General features: G+C 33.0%; 1 long non-coding RNA gene across 2 annotated transcripts in view; it reads left to right on the top strand.

The window, feature by feature from the left end:
* LOC306981277 overlaps window positions 1-15,800 on the top strand; it is a 90,082-nt gene that overhangs the window by 29,960 nt on the left and 44,322 nt on the right. The window lies entirely within an intron of this gene.

Below are 15,800 nucleotides of genomic sequence, written 5' to 3'. Positions count from 1 at the left end.
AGATCCTCATCCAGGTCCACTCTGTGATTTCCCACTGCAGATACAGATTGTTCTGTGCAGGTTTTTGTCGACAACAGGAGAATCCACAGTGTTACACAGTGTAGCTGCACGGTGGCACAGCAGTTAGAGCTCGGGCATCACAGCAAGAAGGTCCCGGGTTCAATTCCCAACCTAACAGGGGCCTCTCTGTGTGTCTGTGTTTCATCCAGGTTCTCTGGTTTCGCCATCACTAAAAATATGTACAATTAGGGCTGCTCGATTGTTAAAAAAATAATAATCACGATTATTTTTGTCATAATTGAAATCACGATTATTCAAACGATTATTTGTTGCCTTTAAAAAAATCCACCAAAAAAGTTACAAAAATCCACCAAAAAAGTTACAAAAATCCATCAAAAAAGTGACAAAAATCCATCAAAAAAATGACAAAAATCCATCAAAAAAGTGACAAAAATCCATCAAAAAAATGACAAAAATCCATAAAAAAAGTGACAAAAATCCATAAAAAAAGTGACAAAAATCCATCTAAAAAGTGACAAAAATCCATCAAAAAAGTGACAAAAATCCATAAAAAAAGTGACAAAAAATCTTTCAAAAAGTGACAAAAATCCATCAAAAAAGTGACAAAAATCCATCAAAAAAGTGACAAAAATCCATCAAAAAAGTGACAAAAATCCATCAAAAAATTGACAAAAAATCCTTCAAAAAGTGATAAAAATCCATCAAAAATATTGCAAAAATCCATCAAAAAAATGACAAAAATCCAGCAAAAAAGTGACAAAAATCCATCAAAAAAATTACAAAAATCCATCAAAAAAATTACAAAAATCCATCAAAAAAGTGACAAAAATCCATCAAAAAAATTACAAAAATCCATCAAAAAAAGACAAAAATCCATCAAAAAAATTACAAAAATCCAGCAAAAAAGTGACAAAAATCCATCAAAAAAATTACAAAAATCCATCAAAAAAGTGACAAAAATCCATCAAAAAAGTGACAAAAATCCATCAAAAAAGTGACAAAAATCCATCAAAAAAATTACAAAAATCCAGCAAAAAAATGACAAAAATCCTTCAAAAAAGTGACAAAAATCCAGCAAAAAAATGACAAAAAACCTTCAAAAAAATTACAAAAATCCATCAAAAAAGTGACAAAAATCCATCAAAAAAGTGACAAAAATCCAAAAATTAAAAATTAGAAAAAAAAAAATGAATTGAAATTTTTTTTTAAAAAAAGATTGAAAAAAATAAAATAAAATAAAAATAAATTATAATCGATTTTTTGCGATTATGCTAATTTTGTAATCGTTTACTGTTGTAATCGAAATCGTAATTGAATTTCGATTAATTGCACAGCCCTATGTACAATAGGTTCCCCTCTGAGGTCAGGACTCGGCTGGAAATGATTCTTAATCACAGTCGGACTTTCTTTGTTAAATGTCAAATTAAATAAATGAATCTAAAATTAAAGCTTTAGGTCCAACGCCTCTGATTCTCCACATGAGCAGCTCATGATTCACATAAACTCATGAACAAACTCATGAACCTGTGCTGTCGACCACATCCATTATTTATGTCCAAACTAGTAATAATTATTACTGTGTGACAGTTGTTCTTATTAAACTTAACTCCCACTGTATGAACTGCATCTTTGAACCACAGGAAACACAATATTTGAATCAGCTTTAACTTTATTTTTCCATGATGTGTTTCTTAATGTTCAGTGAATATGAGTGTGATGAACCTCTAAACCTCACCTGAGTTTACCCTGGACTTTAACCTCTTCATTTATTCTTTATTCAGGTTGTTCCGCTGTTGTTTATCAAAGATCAGCTGTTCCTCTCTGGCCTCAGCTCTGAAGTCCAACCCCTCACATCTCACTGAGCTGAACCTGCTTGGTAACGGTCTGAGAGAGTCAGATGTGAAGGAGCTCCTGGAGCTTAAACAGAGCCCTCACTGTGGACTGGAGACACTGTAGTAAGTACTGACTTTATGAGACTGTTTGACCTGGAGCCGTTCACACAGAAGGAGCTCATTCACTGTTTCCTACATATGAGGATTTCAGAAACATTTGAATGAAAAAAGTCCAGGTCTGTTTTGGATGAAGATATAACTTTATAAAGAGTTTCTGCCACTGAAGGCGAGACGCTGCAGGTGAACAGTTTAAATGTAGAGGTTTCAATGTGAGACTTGTGCTGTAGATTAACTGACATAAAGATGAGGGAAAAGGCTTCACTCAGTTTATTAGAGACACATTTGGCTGAAAAACAAAAACCCCTGCAGTGTCTCTGTTTAAATCCAACCGTTCTCAGTGTAAATGGACTTTTATCCTTCATGTGTTTCAGTCTCGTTTAAAAGCATTTCTTGTGGATCTAACACAGCGGTGAATAAAACATTTCTGTTTTCTGATTCTCAACAGTTATAACTCATATCCGTTCTGAAGACGAGCAGCGGCGCCGCCTCAGCCTGAGCCCAGAGAGAACGCTCCTTTTCTGTTCACAGTTTTACTGAGTCTGATCCAGAACAAACCTGAAGCTGCAGCTGAAGAGCTTCAGGAACAAACTCACTGTGAGCTGTAGCTGCAGTTTTATGTTTCAGCTCAAAGGGAAGCTCTTTCTAAAACTTTATTCAGTCCTATTCACTCCCACGTACTATAGTAACTGCTGTTTATTCTGTGTTTGGTCTGAGTCTGTCGTCGTTCAGGAAAAGAACCCCTGGAGCTCATGCCTTTAATCTGCACATGTGGATTCAGTGTCATTGCCTGTAAGGTCTTGTATTTCGAAGCCTTTATGGACTCTCCCCTGAGTGTATCTCTGAGCTCTGGTCAGATCAGGGAGGTCTGTGAATCAGCTGCTCTTAAATGTGCCCAGATCCCGTTTAAAGACGTGAGGAGATCGGGCTCTTAGTGCAGGAACAGTCTCCCCTTAAACCTTAGAGCTGCTCCCACTTTAGAAACTCTTAAAACCGCCCGGAAACACATCGGTTTGTGTTGGCGTTTGATTCAAGTTGAGCTGCATTTTGACTTTACTCTATGTTTCTATTGGTTCTATTGTGCTGCACAAATAAAGGTTTTCCCTCTGACTTTGTCCTGATGTTTGACTTTACTAATCCAGACAAAGATGCTTCAATGCAGGATCATTTTATGTACGCCTGAAAATGATGAATCGCCTTAACCGTTTCCAATAGAAATGTAAAGCTCATATGTTATTAACAGTAGCTAACCTAGCTGCTCACTCTCCTCTACAAACATTTAGCAAACACTAAATCCATCTCATACGTTCCTGTCAGTCACTAATTACGCCTTTATCTGATTCAGCTGTGTCAGGCGTTGCTATGGCGACGCCACAGCGGAGTGACATCCCAGTGATTTAACTACCGGACTACGTGTGCGGTTATACCAAAATAATGCACCAGCCAATCAGGATCCAGGATTTTTTTTTTGTCGTTTTTTTGTGTTTTTTTTGTCATTTTTTGTCATTTTTTGGTAGTTTTTTTGTTGTTTTTTTGTTGTTGTTTTTTTTCGGTTTTTTTCGTTTTTTTCGTCATTTTTTGTCGTTTTTTTGTGTTTTTTTGTCGTTTTTTGTCATTTTTTTGTCATTTTTTTTGTCATTTTTTTGTCATTTTTTGGTCATTTTTTTAGTCGTTTTTTTGTTATTTTTTGTCATTTTTTTGTCGGTTTTTTGTCGTTTTTTTGTCGGTTTTTTTGTCATTTTTTTAGTCGTTTTTTTGTCATTTTTTGTCATTTTTTGTCGGTTTTTTGTCGGTTTTTTTGTTGTTTTTTTGTCGTTTTTTGTCGGTTTTTTTGTCATTTTTTTGTCATTTTTTTGTCATTTTTTGTCATTTTTTTGTCGGTTTTTTGTTGTTTTTTTTGTTGTTTTTTTGCCGTTTTTTTGTCAATGCAGGATCATTTTATGTTCGCCTGAAAATGATGAATAGCCTTAACCGTTTCCAATAGAAATGTAAAGCTCATATGTTATTAACAGTAGCTAACCTAGCTGCTCACTCTCCTCTACAAACATTTAGCAAACACTAAATCCATCTCATACGTTCCTGTCAGTCACTAATTACGCCTTTATCTGATTCAGCTGTGTCAGGCGTTGCTATGGCGACGCCACAGCGGAGTGACATCCCAGTGATTTAACTACCGGACTACGTGTGCGGTTACACCAAAATAATGCACCAGCCAATCAGGATCCAGGATTTTTTTTTTGTCGTTTTTTTGTGTTTTTTTTGTCATTTTTTGTCATTTTTTGGTAGTTTTTTTGTTGTTTTTTTGTTGTTGTTTTTTTTCGTTTTTTTTCGTTTTTTTTGTCATTTTTTGTCGTTTTTTTGTGTTTTTTTGTCGTTTTTTGTCATTTTTTTGTCATTTTTTTTGTCATTTTTTTTGTCATTTTTTGGTCATTTTTTTAGTCGTTTTTTTGTTATTTTTTGTCAGTTTTTTGTCGGTTTTTTGTCGGGTTTTTTGTCATTTTTTGTCATTTTTTTAGTCGTTTTTTTGTCATTTTTTGTCATTTTTTGTCGGTTTTTTGTCGGTTTTTTTGTTGTTTTTTTGTCGTTTTTTGTCGGTTTTTTTGTCATTTTTTTGTCATTTTTTGTCATTTTTTTGTCATTTTTTTGTCGGTTTTTTGTCGGTTTTTTTGTTGTTTTTTTGCCGTTTTTTTGTCAATGCAGGATCATTTTATGTTCGCCTGAAAATGATGAATAGCCTTAACCGTTTCCAATAGAAATGTAAAGCTCATATGTTATTAACAGTAGCTAACCTAGCTGCTCACTCTCCTCTACAAACATTTAGCAAACACTAAATCCATCTCATACGTTCCTGTCAGTCACTAATTACGCCTTTATCTGATTCAGCTGTGTCAGGCGTTGCTATGGCGACGCCACAGCGGAGTGACATCCCAGTGATTTAACTACCGGACTACGTGTGCGGTTATACCAAAATAATGCACCAGCCAATCAGGATCCAGGATTTTTTTTTTGTCGTTTTTTTGTTGTTGTTTTTTTTCGTTTTTTTTCGTTTTTTTTGTCATTTTTTGTCGTTTTTTTGTGTTTTTTTTGTCGTTTTTTGTCATTTTTTTGTCATTTTTTTTGTCATTTTTTTGTCATTTTTTGGTCATTTTTTTAGTCGTTTTTTTGTTATTTTTTGTCATTTTTTTGTCGTTTTTTTGTCGTTTTTTTGTCGTTTTTTTTGTCATTTTTTGTCATTTTTTTAGTCGTTTTTTTGTCATTTTTTGTCATTTTTAGTCGTTTTTTTGTCATTTTTTGTCATTTTTTGTCGGTTTTTTGTCGGTTTTTTTGTTGTTTTTTTGTCGTTTTTTGTCGGTTTTTTTGTCATTTTTTTGTCATTTTTTGTCATTTTTTTGTCATTTTTTTGTCGGTTTTTTGTCGGTTTTTTTGTTGTTTTTTTGCCGTTTTTTTGTCAATGCAGGATCATTTTATGTTCGCCTGAAAATGATGAATAGCCTTAACCGTTTCCAATAGAAATGTAAAGCTCATATGTTATTAACAGTAGCTAACCTAGCTGCTCACTCTCCTCTACAAACATTTAGCAAACACTAAATCCATCTCATACGTTCCTGTCAGTCACTAATTACGCCTTTATCTGACTCAGCTGTGTCAGGCGTTGCTATGGCGACGCCACAGCGGAGTGACATCCCAGTGATTTAACTACCGGACTACGTGTGCGGTTACACCAAAATAATGCACCAGCCAATCAGGATCCAGGATTTTTTTTTTGTCGTTTTTTTGTGTTTTTTTTGTCATTTTTTGTCATTTTTTGGTAGTTTTTTTGTTGTTTTTTTGTTGTTGTTTTTTTTCGTTTTTTTTCGTTTTTTTTGTCATTTTTTGTCGTTTTTTTGTGTTTTTTTGTCGTTTTTTGTCATTTTTTTGTCATTTTTTTTGTCATTTTTTTGTCATTTTTTGGTCATTTTTTTAGTCGTTTTTTTGTTATTTTTTGTCATTTTTTTGTCGGTTTTTTGTCGGTTTTTTTGTCATTTTTTTTGTCGGTTTTTGTCATTTTTTTGTCATTTTTTTTGTCATTTTTTTGTCATTTTTTGGTCATTTTTTAGTCGTTTTTTTGTTATTTTTTGTCATTTTTTTGTCGGTTTTTTGTCGGTTTTTTGTCGGTTTTTTTGTCATTTTTTTTGTCGTTTTTTTGTCATTTTTTGTCATTTTTTGTCGGTTTTTTGTCGGTTTTTTTGTTGTTTTTTTGTCGTTTTTTGTCGGTTTTTTTGTCATTTTTTTGTCATTTTTTGTCATTTTTTTGTCATTTTTTTGTCGGTTTTTTGTCGGTTTTTTTGTTGTTTTTTTGCCGTTTTTTTGTCAATGCAGGATCATTTTATGTTCGCCTGAAAATGATGAATAGCCTTAACCGTTTCCAATAGAAATGTAAAGCTCATATGTTATTAACAGTAGCTAACCTAGCTGCTCACTCTCCTCTACAAACATTTAGCAAACACTAAATCCATCTCATACGTTCCTGTCAGTCACTAATTACGCCTTTATCTGACTCAGCTGTGTCAGGCGTTGCTATGGCGACGCCACAGCGGAGTGACATCCCAGTGATTTAACTACCGGACTACGTGTGCGGTTACACCAAAATAATGCACCAGCCAATCAGGATCCAGGATTTTTTTTTTGTCGTTTTTTTGTGTTTTTTTTGTCATTTTTTGTCATTTTTTGGTAGTTTTTTTGTTGTTTTTTTGTTGTTTTTTTTCGTTTTTTTTCGTCTTTTTTGTCATTTTTTGTCGTTTTTTTGTGTTTTTTTGTCGTTTTTTGTCATTTTTTTGTCATTTTTTTTGTCATTTTTTTGTCATTTTTTGGTCATTTTTTTAGTCGTTTTTTTGTTATTTTTTGTCATTTTTTTGTCGTTTTTTTGTCGTTTTTTTGTCGTTTTTTTTGTCATTTTTTGTCATTTTTTTAGTCGTTTTTTTGTCATTTTTTGTCATTTTTAGTCGTTTTTTTGTCATTTTTTGTCATTTTTTGTCGTTTTTTTGTCGTTTTTTTTGTTGTTTTTTTGTCGTTTTTTGTCGGTTTTTTTGTCATTTTTTTGTCATTTTTTGTCATTTTTTTGTCATTTTTTTGTCGGTTTTTTGTCGGTTTTTTTGTTGTTTTTTTGCCGTTTTTTTGTCAATGCAGGATCATTTTATGTTCGCCTGAAAATGATGAATAGCCTTAACCGTTTCCAATAGAAATGTAAAGCTCATATGTTATTAACAGTAGCTAACCTAGCTGCTCACTCTCCTCTACAAACATTTAGCAAACACTAAATCCATCTCAGACGTTCCTGTCAGTCACTAATTACGCCTTTATCTGACTCAGCTGTGTCAGGCGTTGCTATGGCGACGCCACAGCGGAGTGACATCCCAGTGATTTAACTACCGGACTACGTGTGCGGTTATACCAAAATAATGCACCAGCCAATCAGGATCCAGGATTTTTTTTTTGTCGTTTTTTTGTGTTTTTTTTGTCATTTTTTGTCATTTTTTGGTAGTTTTTTTGTTGTTTTTTTGTTGTTGTTTTTTTTCGTTTTTTTTCGTTTTTTTTGTCATTTTTTGTCGTTTTTTTGTGTTTTTTTGTCGTTTTTTGTCATTTTTTTGTCATTTTTTTTGTCATTTTTTTGTCATTTTTTGGTCATTTTTTTAGTCGTTTTTTTGTTATTTTTTGTCATTTTTTTGTCGGTTTTTTGTCGGTTTTTTTGTCATTTTTTTTGTCGGTTTTTGTCATTTTTTTGTCATTTTTTTTGTCATTTTTTTGTCATTTTTTGGTCATTTTTTAGTCGTTTTTTTGTTATTTTTTGTCATTTTTTTGTCGGTTTTTTGTCGGTTTTTTGTCGGTTTTTTTGTCATTTTTTTTGTCGTTTTTTTGTCATTTTTTGTCATTTTTTGTCGGTTTTTTGTCGGTTTTTTTGTTGTTTTTTTGTCGTTTTTTGTCGGTTTTTTTGTCATTTTTTTGTCATTTTTTGTCATTTTTTTGTCATTTTTTTGTCGGTTTTTTGTCGGTTTTTTTGTTGTTTTTTTGCCGTTTTTTTGTCAATGCAGGATCATTTTATGTTCGCCTGAAAATGATGAATAGCCTTAACCGTTTCCAATAGAAATGTAAAGCTCATATGTTATTAACAGTAGCTAACCTAGCTGCTCACTCTCCTCTACAAACATTTAGCAAACACTAAATCCATCTCATACGTTCCTGTCAGTCACTAATTACGCCTTTATCTGATTCAGCTGTGTCAGGCGTTGCTATGGCGACGCCACAGCGGAGTGACATCCCAGTGATTTAACTACCGGACTACGTGTGCGGTTACACCAAAATAATGCACCAGCCAATCAGGATCCAGGATTTTTTTTTTGTCGTTTTTTTGTGTTTTTTTTGTCATTTTTTGTCATTTTTTGGTAGTTTTTTTGTTGTTTTTTTGTTGTTTTTTTTCGTTTTTTTTCGTCTTTTTTGTCATTTTTTGTCGTTTTTTTGTGTTTTTTTGTCGTTTTTTGTCATTTTTTTGTCATTTTTTTTGTCATTTTTTTGTCATTTTTTGGTCATTTTTTTAGTCGTTTTTTTGTTATTTTTTGTCATTTTTTTGTCGGTTTTTTGTCGTTTTTTTGTCGGTTTTTTTGTCATTTTTTTAGTCGTTTTTTTGTCATTTTTTGTCATTTTTTGTCGGTTTTTTGTCGGTTTTTTTGTTGTTTTTTTGTCGTTTTTTGTCGGTTTTTTTGTCATTTTTTTGTCATTTTTTTGTCATTTTTTGTCATTTTTTTGTCGGTTTTTTGTTGTTTTTTTTGTTGTTTTTTTGCCGTTTTTTTGTCAATGCAGGATCATTTTATGTTCGCCTGAAAATGATGAATAGCCTTAACCGTTTCCAATAGAAATGTAAAGCTCATATGTTATTAACAGTAGCTAACCTAGCTGCTCACTCTCCTCTACAAACATTTAGCAAACACTAAATCCATCTCATACGTTCCTGTCAGTCACTAATTACGCCTTTATCTGATTCAGCTGTGTCAGGCGTTGCTATGGCGACGCCACAGCGGAGTGACATCCCAGTGATTTAACTACCGGACTACGTGTGCGGTTACACCAAAATAATGCACCAGCCAATCAGGATCCAGGATTTTTTTTTTGTCGTTTTTTTGTGTTTTTTTTGTCATTTTTTGTCATTTTTTGGTAGTTTTTTTGTTGTTTTTTTGTTGTTGTTTTTTTTCGTTTTTTTTCGTTTTTTTTGTCATTTTTTGTCGTTTTTTTGTGTTTTTTTGTCGTTTTTTGTCATTTTTTTGTCATTTTTTTTGTCATTTTTTTTGTCATTTTTTGGTCATTTTTTTAGTCGTTTTTTTGTTATTTTTTGTCAGTTTTTTGTCGGTTTTTTGTCGGGTTTTTTGTCATTTTTTGTCATTTTTTTAGTCGTTTTTTTGTCATTTTTTGTCATTTTTTGTCGGTTTTTTGTCGGTTTTTTTGTTGTTTTTTTGTCGTTTTTTGTCGGTTTTTTTGTCATTTTTTTGTCATTTTTTGTCATTTTTTTGTCATTTTTTTGTCGGTTTTTTGTCGGTTTTTTTGTTGTTTTTTTGCCGTTTTTTTGTCAATGCAGGATCATTTTATGTTCGCCTGAAAATGATGAATAGCCTTAACCGTTTCCAATAGAAATGTAAAGCTCATATGTTATTAACAGTAGCTAACCTAGCTGCTCACTCTCCTCTACAAACATTTAGCAAACACTAAATCCATCTCATACGTTCCTGTCAGTCACTAATTACGCCTTTATCTGATTCAGCTGTGTCAGGCGTTGCTATGGCGACGCCACAGCGGAGTGACATCCCAGTGATTTAACTACCGGACTACGTGTGCGGTTATACCAAAATAATGCACCAGCCAATCAGGATCCAGGATTTTTTTTTTGTCGTTTTTTTGTTGTTGTTTTTTTTCGTTTTTTTTCGTTTTTTTTGTCATTTTTTGTCGTTTTTTTGTGTTTTTTTTGTCGTTTTTTGTCATTTTTTTGTCATTTTTTTTGTCATTTTTTTGTCATTTTTTGGTCATTTTTTTAGTCGTTTTTTTGTTATTTTTTGTCATTTTTTTGTCGTTTTTTTGTCGTTTTTTTGTCGTTTTTTTTGTCATTTTTTGTCATTTTTTTAGTCGTTTTTTTGTCATTTTTTGTCATTTTTAGTCGTTTTTTTGTCATTTTTTGTCATTTTTTGTCGGTTTTTTGTCGGTTTTTTTGTTGTTTTTTTGTCGTTTTTTGTCGGTTTTTTTGTCATTTTTTTGTCATTTTTTGTCATTTTTTTGTCATTTTTTTGTCGGTTTTTTGTCGGTTTTTTTGTTGTTTTTTTGCCGTTTTTTTGTCAATGCAGGATCATTTTATGTTCGCCTGAAAATGATGAATAGCCTTAACCGTTTCCAATAGAAATGTAAAGCTCATATGTTATTAACAGTAGCTAACCTAGCTGCTCACTCTCCTCTACAAACATTTAGCAAACACTAAATCCATCTCATACGTTCCTGTCAGTCACTAATTACGCCTTTATCTGACTCAGCTGTGTCAGGCGTTGCTATGGCGACGCCACAGCGGAGTGACATCCCAGTGATTTAACTACCGGACTACGTGTGCGGTTACACCAAAATAATGCACCAGCCAATCAGGATCCAGGATTTTTTTTTTGTCGTTTTTTTGTGTTTTTTTTGTCATTTTTTGTCATTTTTTGGTAGTTTTTTTGTTGTTTTTTTGTTGTTGTTTTTTTTCGTTTTTTTTCGTTTTTTTTGTCATTTTTTGTCGTTTTTTTGTGTTTTTTTGTCGTTTTTTGTCATTTTTTTGTCATTTTTTTTGTCATTTTTTTGTCATTTTTTGGTCATTTTTTTAGTCGTTTTTTTGTTATTTTTTGTCATTTTTTTGTCGGTTTTTTGTCGGTTTTTTTGTCATTTTTTTTGTCGGTTTTTGTCATTTTTTTGTCATTTTTTTTGTCATTTTTTTGTCATTTTTTGGTCATTTTTTAGTCGTTTTTTTGTTATTTTTTGTCATTTTTTTGTCGGTTTTTTGTCGGTTTTTTGTCGGTTTTTTTGTCATTTTTTTTGTCGTTTTTTTGTCATTTTTTGTCATTTTTTGTCGGTTTTTTGTCGGTTTTTTTGTTGTTTTTTTGTCGTTTTTTGTCGGTTTTTTTGTCATTTTTTTGTCATTTTTTGTCATTTTTTTGTCATTTTTTTGTCGGTTTTTTGTCGGTTTTTTTGTTGTTTTTTTGCCGTTTTTTTGTCAATGCAGGATCATTTTATGTTCGCCTGAAAATGATGAATAGCCTTAACCGTTTCCAATAGAAATGTAAAGCTCATATGTTATTAACAGTAGCTAACCTAGCTGCTCACTCTCCTCTACAAACATTTAGCAAACACTAAATCCATCTCATACGTTCCTGTCAGTCACTAATTACGCCTTTATCTGACTCAGCTGTGTCAGGCGTTGCTATGGCGACGCCACAGCGGAGTGACATCCCAGTGATTTAACTACCGGACTACGTGTGCGGTTACACCAAAATAATGCACCAGCCAATCAGGATCCAGGATTTTTTTTTTGTCGTTTTTTTGTGTTTTTTTTGTCATTTTTTGTCATTTTTTGGTAGTTTTTTTGTTGTTTTTTTGTTGTTTTTTTTCGTTTTTTTTCGTCTTTTTTGTCATTTTTTGTCGTTTTTTTGTGTTTTTTTGTCGTTTTTTGTCATTTTTTTGTCATTTTTTTTGTCATTTTTTTGTCATTTTTTGGTCATTTTTTTAGTCGTTTTTTTGTTATTTTTTGTCATTTTTTTGTCGTTTTTTTGTCGTTTTTTTGTCGTTTTTTTTGTCATTTTTTGTCATTTTTTTAGTCGTTTTTTTGTCATTTTTTGTCATTTTTAGTCGTTTTTTTGTCATTTTTTGTCATTTTTTGTCGTTTTTTTGTCGGTTTTTTTGTTGTTTTTTTGTCGTTTTTTGTCGGTTTTTTTGTCATTTTTTTGTCATTTTTTGTCATTTTTTTGTCATTTTTTTGTCGGTTTTTTGTCGGTTTTTTTGTTGTTTTTTTGCCGTTTTTTTGTCAATGCAGGATCATTTTATGTTCGCCTGAAAATGATGAATAGCCTTAACCGTTTCCAATAGAAATGTAAAGCTCATATGTTATTAACAGTAGCTAACCTAGCTGCTCACTCTCCTCTACAAACATTTAGCAAACACTAAATCCATCTCAGACGTTCCTGTCAGTCACTAATTACGCCTTTATCTGACTCAGCTGTGTCAGGCGTTGCTATGGCGACGCCACAGCGGAGTGACATCCCAGTGATTTAACTACCGGACTACGTGTGCGGTTATACCAAAATAATGCACCAGCCAATCAGGATCCAGGATTTTTTTTTTGTCGTTTTTTTGTGTTTTTTTTGTCATTTTTTGTCATTTTTTGGTAGTTTTTTTGTTGTTTTTTTGTTGTTGTTTTTTTTCGTTTTTTTTCGTTTTTTTTGTCATTTTTTGTCGTTTTTTTGTGTTTTTTTGTCGTTTTTTGTCATTTTTTTGTCATTTTTTTTGTCATTTTTTTGTCATTTTTTGGTCATTTTTTTAGTCGTTTTTTTGTTATTTTTTGTCATTTTTTTGTCGGTTTTTTGTCGGTTTTTTTGTCATTTTTTTTGTCGGTTTTTGTCATTTTTTTGTCATTTTTTTTGTCATTTTTTTGTCATTTTTTGGTCATTTTTTAGTCGTTTTTTTGTTATTTTTTGTCATTTTTTTGTCGGTTTTTTGTCGGTTTTTTGTCGGTTTTTTTGTCATTTTTTTTGTCGTTTTTTTGTCATTTTTTGTCATTTTTTGTCGGTTTTTTGTCGGTTTTTTTGTTGTTTTTTTGTCGTTTTTTGTCGGTTTTTTTGTCATTTTTTTGTCATTTTTTGTCATTTTTTTGTCATTTTTTTGTCGGTTTTTTGTCGGTTTTTTTGTTGTTTTTTTGCCGTTTTTTTGTCAATGCAGGATCATTTTATGTTCGCCTGAAAATGATGAATAGCCTTAACCGTTTCCAATAGAAATGTAAAGCTCATATGTTATTAACAGTAGCTAACCTAGCTGCTCACTCTCCTCTACAAACATTTAGCAAACACTAAATCCATCTCATACGTTCCTGTCAGTCACTAATTACGCCTTTATCTGACTCAGCTGTGTCAGGCGTTGCTATGGCGACGCCACAGCGGAGTGACATCCCAGTGATTTAACTACCGGACTACGTGTGCGGTTACACCAAAATAATGCACCAGCCAATCAGGATCCAGGATTTTTTTTTTGTCGTTTTTTTGTGTTTTTTTTGTCATTTTTTGTCATTTTTTGGTAGTTTTTTTGTTGTTTTTTTGTTGTTTTTTTTCGTTTTTTTTCGTCTTTTTTGTCATTTTTTGTCGTTTTTTTGTGTTTTTTTGTCGTTTTTTGTCATTTTTTTGTCATTTTTTTTGTCATTTTTTTGTCATTTTTTGGTCATTTTTTTAGTCGTTTTTTTGTTATTTTTAGTCATTTTTTTGTCGTTTTTTTGTCGTTTTTTTGTCGTTTTTTTTGTCATTTTTTGTCATTTTTTTAGTCGTTTTTTTGTCATTTTTTGTCATTTTTAGTCGTTTTTTTGTCATTTTTTGTCATTTTTTGTCGGTTTTTTGTCGGTTTTTTTGTTGTTTTTTTGTCGTTTTTTGTCGGTTTTTTTGTCATTTTTTTGTCATTTTTTGTCATTTTTTTGTCATTTTTTTGTCGGTTTTTTGTCGGTTTTTTTGTTGTTTTTTTGCCGTTTTTTTGTCAATGCAGGATCATTTTATGTTCGCCTGAAAATGATGAATAGCCTTAACCGTTTCCAATAGAAATGTAAAGCTCATATGTTATTAACAGTAGCTAACCTAGCTGCTCACTCTCCTCTACAAACATTTAGCAAACACTAAATCCATCTCATACGTTCCTGTCAGTCACTAATTACGCCTTTATCTGACTCAGCTGTGTCAGGCGTTGCTATGGCGACGCCACAGCGGAGTGATATCCCAGTGATTTAACTACCGGACTACGTGTGCGGTTACACCAAAATAATGCACCAGCCAATCAGAGTCCAGTATCCACCCAGACCAGGGTATAATCATTTATAATCATTACAGAGTAGAGAGTTTTAGGTCTTTATTGGGTTTGGGCAATAAAGTTATCAGACCAGTTCTCACTGTTGGAGAAAACTGGCCATTTTTATGCAATCCAGATACGCCTTTTTCGATTTCTGAGCTTTTTTCTTGTATTGCTGTAGAAATGTCTTCCTCTGTTATTTGTATCCTGACTTATGTTTCCGTTTTGGTTTAATTTTGTTACATTTGAGTCTGTCTCCGTTTCTCAAGGCTATAGAAATGAGAGTTTTTTCTTGCTCCTAGGCTCCTTTTGCCTCCTCCAAGTATATAAATCCTCTAATGGGTTCTGTGTAACTCTTCTGTCTCTTCTACAGTTGTGTTCGGTTTTCCACATAATAAACTTATCTTTCCATTGGCTGTTTTCTGTCCAGTTTCCTGTTGTTTTGAGGAGGCTGGCCACAGGCGGTCGAAATGGGCAGACTTGACAAGTATAGTTCTTACCAGGTATTTACTTCTCAATGACAAACATACATGGACAAAATGGCGCCCCCTAGTGACCGCAGCAGTCAGCTTTTACACCTCCCCTCATGGGAAGGACCTCCCACAGGTGAGCACCATCAGCTCCATGGTAAAGTCCAAATATAGGTCCAAATATAAGTCCAGCTGGTAAGTTTTAATATTTTACATGAAACCAGCAGTTTAGTCCAAAATTATAACAAGTTAAATAAATAAAGAATCATATACAAAAGGAAACTCAAAGCAAAGTTTAAACCAGTTCATCAAAGACCCTTCCCTTTGTTCCTGCCATGTGGTGCAGGTAAGCTTGTGCACTGAGTAAAGGAATAAATTAATGTATTGTCTAAATTAACTTCATAAATGAATCCCAAATAAATAATGGGACAAACTCACTTCGTCACATGTCGCTTTACTCGAATTTAAACCATTTACTTATGTCTGACGAATCCATGGGTTTCTGGACATATTATTCTAATCTGGTCACAGAATTCTTCATTCAGCAACAAGTTAAATGTCCACATATTGTTTGATCTTTGATTATGGAGAATGGTCCGTGAGAGGAGATGATTGAATATATAGTAATATTTGGAATAATCTAGCCTTGAGCAGAGGTCAGTGTCTGCTGGACTGTTTAGTTTCATAATTATGGGAAAAGCCCGACAGCTTCAAACCAGGATCTTCAGCTCAATCGATAAGTCACTTTTTAGAGACATTTTCTTTGGTGCTGAACATTCTGGACACAATCTGCAAACTTTTAGCTTCATAAAGTAGAGACTAGACCCTTTAATTGTTTGTAAACATTGCTTAGCTGGAGGCGAGAATCATCTCAGCTGTCAAAAATAGACCTTGGTGTTGGAGTCCCAAGGTCAGAGTACCAGGGTCACTGACACTATGGACATTTACTGCACCAGCACCAAAGTACATCTCTGACATGTTACGATAGGATAGAACCATCCGGGGCTCTGAGAACTTCAGGGAGGGGCCTCCTGGTGCTTCCCAGAGTCAATAATAATCACGGTGAGGCTGTGTTTCAGTTTTGTGCTCTACAAATAAACTTGCCTTGCCTTCTGACACTGTCAAACAAACAAAAAATCCTGAAGATTTCACCTGTCAAAGATATACACTGGTGTTGGAAACCCATGGTCAGAGTATCAGGACACTAAGGACACCGAGTGAAACTGTCACACTTTTTTCAAAGATTTAAACGGTCAAAAAATGAGTTTCCTGGGTCAGATAAGAC

The sequence above is a fragment of the Gobius niger genome, assembly GCF_951799975.1.
Source record: "Gobius niger genome assembly, chromosome: 22".
In the NCBI taxonomy this organism is placed as follows: Eukaryota; Metazoa; Chordata; class Actinopteri; order Gobiiformes; family Gobiidae; genus Gobius; species Gobius niger.
This window is presented reverse-complemented; position numbering and strand designations above follow the sequence as displayed.